We start from the raw sequence: 5,260 nt of genomic DNA, 5'->3' as shown, positions 1-5,260 counted from the left end.
TTTTGCTGCTGGAAAGTCAGGGTACAGAGAGTACAAGCACAACAGGCTCCCAGACCTCGGGCGGGGAGGTGTGTAACCTGGCATCACTAGCACAGTCGGGCAGTGTAACTTCTCCACTTGAAGGCTTCAATCACAGACCTTAAAGTCTTTTCCTTATAATTAAAAGCCCTGAAGGAAAACAAAAACAATCCCGACTTGCACTGCTGAGGGAAATTCTTGATTTGAGTGTGTCTGTTTGACAGATGCTTACCCATTCTTCCAGGTCCCAGGGCTTTCCAGCAAATGAGCCCCAAAGCTATTCCCCACTTGTTCAGGCAGGAAAATCTCCTGGTACAAGAACATATTCTTCTTTCCCTTCAGCTGAACCTTTGCCCATCTTCATGTAGCGGGCCTCACTTCAACAGAGAGATTATTGCCTGTGCATTTAAATACATAGGGAAAAGGAATTTCTGTAGAAGTACAGAATGACCTCATATCTGTACCATTTTTCCCACCAGCCTATTTTGGAGGCAAAGATGGGATCCTGGGGTGTGCAGCTCAAAGCCACATGACCTACAGGACTGATGGTTTCTTGGGGTTCCTCTCTTGGTTCTCAACACAGGGTAAAAATAATTAAGAAGCCCAGGAACATTTTGTGTAATATAATATTTGAAATGCATGTGATGTTGCCTTCATCAGTGATTTCCTTGTCAATTTGTTGACATCATGGAATGCAATGGAGTCCAGTGACAACTGCTGAAATGAAACAATCTCGATTTTAACTCTAAACAAAATTACTGTTACTTTGTGTGTGTACAGAACTAGCATGAAAAGGAAGTTTAAAAACAAGACAAAAAAACCAAACAAAACTTTAGGCTAGCTAGAAGGCACTAGGGCAGGAATGATTTAAAAGAAGATTTTCATTTCCAGAACCAATTTAAATCTTCACTGGCTAAAGCCAGGCACAATAATACTAACTGTTAGTCTTACAACAGCACCTCACAACAGTGACACAGACGGGTGTGTCTGTAGTAAGATTTCTCACATTTCTGCCTCATAACAGAAGAAAAATTATTAGTTTCTAGAAGCTTTGGGAAAGACACAGTATTACTCTTGTATACATTTTTGCATCCTTTTAAGTTATTAAGGGGAGCTATGTTAAAGAATTTAGTTGCAGTATTAAGATATTTTGTTCTATGGTCATGGTGCAGGGGAACAGAATAAGTTGTTCAGTCTTCTGCCACGAAAATTTTCTTTTCTCAGAAGCGCCTCTTGGTTATATATTTCAAGGATAAACATTGAAATTATAGCTTTTATGAGACCATATGCAAAAGAAGAGTCTCCCTCACCAGTATTTTGAAGTGGTCAAAGGGAAGTTCTGAATCCTAAACCAAAGTTCTTCCAGTTGAATTGGAAGCTCATGCATGCAGCAGAACACCAGACTGGCGAGCTCTTTGCAGCCTGTGTTGCTAAGGAGACCAGGAACTGATTTTGGAAAGCAATGTTAAGTACATTTATATAACAAGGGGTTGCAGGTTTCAGTGCTGCAAGTGTACAGATTTCTGCAGTAATATATACTGTATATGCTTGAGAGGACTGGTTTTTACAACCAAAAAAAAAAACCCAACCAAAAAAACCCAAAAAACAAAACCAAACCAACCAAACACAGAAAAACATATACAGGAGAATAAGTGAAGAAATATTTGAGACACTGTAAAGGGAACTGTTTAAAAATTTGTATTAATTTTTTATTTCTCTCAGGCTACTTGGGTAATCAGTAGCATTGAAGGAGCCAAAAGATCCTGAAAATAAGAACTGAGTTAGTCTCAGCCAGGCCCACACAAAACACTGCCTGAAGGTTGTACCCTGCTCCAGACCCATTCATGTGGCCAGCTAAGAGCCCACAGGCAGCAGCCATCTCTCCAGAGAGGATTCTGAGCCGTGAAGATGCCTCCTTTCTCACCCAGCACGTAAAATGAGGTATGGCTGACTGGGACAGAATAGTTGCAACCCAGTGTTGACAACAGAACTGTTTTCTTGCCTACCCTTAATGTGCAGGTGCATTTGATGACATGGGGTTTTCAAAGGAACAATTTTTCTTCTAAAGCCTTCTCTCTCCCTCTGGTTCAGTTTTATCTTGCTTTTTCATTTTGGCTGTCCATTTTCACAGTGTATTTAGAAGGCTATGCTTCTCCCTTTTAGTTGAAAGGAGTTGTAGAGTTTTTAGGTTATATTCACTAATTTACTAATAGATAGCATACTGATAACTTCATTTCAAAATTTCAACACAAAGTAATAAGACAATGACATTGAAACAGATTTTTGTAATTTGTTTGACACTTCAAATAGAAACATATATTCAAAAAGTTCTCACATTTACCACCAATGTTTTCTCATCAGTTTTGTAGGTAAAATTGATACCTTTGTTAAAATACTTACTGAGGAGAAGTTAACTCACAGAAATTAGTTTTGCATTTAATTCCAAAAATTACTGACCCTGTGGGATTACAAAACTGCTGGTCTAAAAGCTTTTGTGAGTACTTATTTCATATTAGAATGTACTAGCATTCATATTAATATAGTCACTATAGAAATAAATGCAATCAGTTCAATTTATTCACTTCTTTTTAGAGGTACACAAGATTCTGTCTAACCATAGGAAACACAAATTTTCTCAAAATTGGCTACTAAAGTTAAAATTAGTAACAACATATGTCCTCACTTTCCTGCTTCCCATGTTTGGGAAAAACAGACATTACTTTCTGCTCACTAAAATACAGATTTGCAAACAAAATAAATCAGACTCCTTCTATGGAATTCTGCATTTGCAGAATAAGACACTTCAACTACATTCATTTTGGTATTTAAATACACTAACGAAGGCAGGAGTTAGATACTGTAGAAACACATTCAAAATGACAGAATCTGAATCAAAGAATTTACAGATTAGTAGAGAGTACCACAGACAAACACTGGAAGAACAATTTCTCTAGTATGTTATTTGTCCAATGGCAGGAATAGGAAATCCTCAGGCTTTATAATCCCCAGGTGATTTAAAATAAATAGAAATTGTTCAGATGCATATTGCTAGTTCTGTGTTCAAGGAGTTGACCACAACAGAACACGGGTTTACCACAACACAGGTAAAATAAGCTCATACAATTCATAACACCTTGTTACGGACCAGTGTTGTAAGAAACCTAAATGGAATGGCTTTTACTTAATAATAAGCTCTGTCCATTGTGAAACCCAAGAAAAATGTATTTAGATATAAGAATAGGTGTCTTATATGCTTAAAAGCAAAAACCAGTATTTCCTGGAACTGGTGAAATAATAGTGGACAAAGCTCAACTTCTATATAGTGCAATAAGGCCTCCTTAATTCCAAGTTGTTACTAAAGACTGTCTAACTTTGGAACTCTTTGCTCCTGTAGTTCTGTGGCTACAAATGACAGATTTTTTTCCAGTTTGTTGCATGAATCCAGTGCGTATTTTCTGTTATCTTAAAGAGGTTGGATTGGTAGTAACCAAGAAGAAGGCTTCATATTTACCTCACTCTGGCTGCTGTACTCTAAGTAAAATTGAAACTTCTGGAAAGGAGAAGGAAGGAGGGAATTGTTTGTTTTCTGAAGAGCAGGCTCAGCTCTGCAGGACTTTTTAAATGCAGAGTAGAAAAGACAACAAGAGAAAGAGAAAGGAGCATGAGTACAGACTGGGATATTCCTGAGAGGACCAAGCTACTTGCCTGCAGCATTGCCTACAGATTCAAAGCTGAGCTCTGGAGGCAACTGATGAGAGAACCATTCCAAAGAATGTAGAAAAGGCTTCAGTCTTAATTTCAACCCACAAAGTCACTGGCAGCTGCTGATTTTGGTAGAATTTGGAGAAAGGACTCTCATCCTGCAAGAAACATTGGTTGGGGTTGATTTTTTCATGCTTCCTTCATCCAGTATCCTGATGTTCCCTACTTCCTGAGCCATCTTCTCCAACAGTGCTTGCTTTTGTGCTAATGTCGTAAATAATATTAGAGTTTGGAGACTTTTGTAGCTTACATAAAAGAAAGTATGACAGGAAGATAGCAGAGTGTTTCTGCTTCTAGATTTTAGCAAATTCAGTGTTTAGACAGCAGAGAGGTGAAAGTACCAAGTAATCCCAGGCTGGAATATCAGGACACAGATATCCACGGTGTTCTGCTAACACATTTGTTATTTAGCTGCTTTTAGGATTATGTTTAGAGGAATAGGAAATGATGATGCTAAGCAGTTCAAAGGGCAGCTGCATCAAACAGCAGGTTATCAGAGACTCTGTGGATGACTGGCTACCATCAAAAGGCTTGAAATCTGAATTAGAACTAACTCATCTGTACAGTGCTCAAAACCATATTCAGCATCACAAATAGCAATGTTGTAGTGGCTGACTGGATCTTGGAGAGAGTTCTTGAAAATCAAACATTCTCCACCAGAATTTCTCAGCTGCCCAATATTTAGTATCTGTGCACAATCAAGAAATTAGGTTTACAAGCATACTATTCTGCCTACACTTAAAAAAGGCCAAACATTTGTTTCCTAGGAGAAAATGGTGGAATTACAAAAATTTTTATTAGCTGTTTTTAACTTTCACCAACCACTCATTTTTTTGTTTCCATCAGACCATAGACAAAACCACTAAATTAAGGATTTTCAGTATGATTTGCTGAATTTAATCTCTTTGTGTCAAGCAAGAGAAAAAAGTGGAACATTTGATCTGCTTTATCAAGTGGATTAAAAAATCCTGTGCAACAGATGTTAACAAACATGAACAACACTTTCATAGATGTCTGAAGTAGACTACAAGGAAAGAAATTTGATGCCTGCTCTTCAAGTTGACCTTTAGTTTGGTGGTCATTGGAATCAGATCACTTGTGGCCTCAGTCCAGCATAGTCTTTCATCCTAATAAGAGTACAGTAGCAAATCCTAATCAGAGTAGTAATGCACTCACAGCCGTATGCTAAGTTCTGTCTTGAAGGACCACACGACCTAAGAAAAATTGGAATTCGGCTATTTTGCATAATTGTAGGAATAATGGTAATGAGATAATACTGGACCTGTGAAGAGAAATAAATTACTCAACAATTGAAAAACAATACCAGAACTTGCTACCAGGGCATTTTTAGAAGATTGACAACATGATCTTTCTGGTAATTCATCAACATTGCCCGATTCTGAAGTTTACTTCTGTTTTCCAAAACCATGAGATTTAATGGGTTGTTTTCAAAAATTCATGAAGATTTGGGGAGAAATTG

The sequence above is a fragment of the Corvus cornix genome, chromosome 3 (assembly GCF_000738735.6).
Source record: "Corvus cornix cornix isolate S_Up_H32 chromosome 3, ASM73873v5, whole genome shotgun sequence".
Lineage (NCBI taxonomy): Eukaryota > Metazoa > Chordata > Aves > Passeriformes > Corvidae > Corvus > Corvus cornix.
This window is presented reverse-complemented; position numbering follows the sequence as displayed.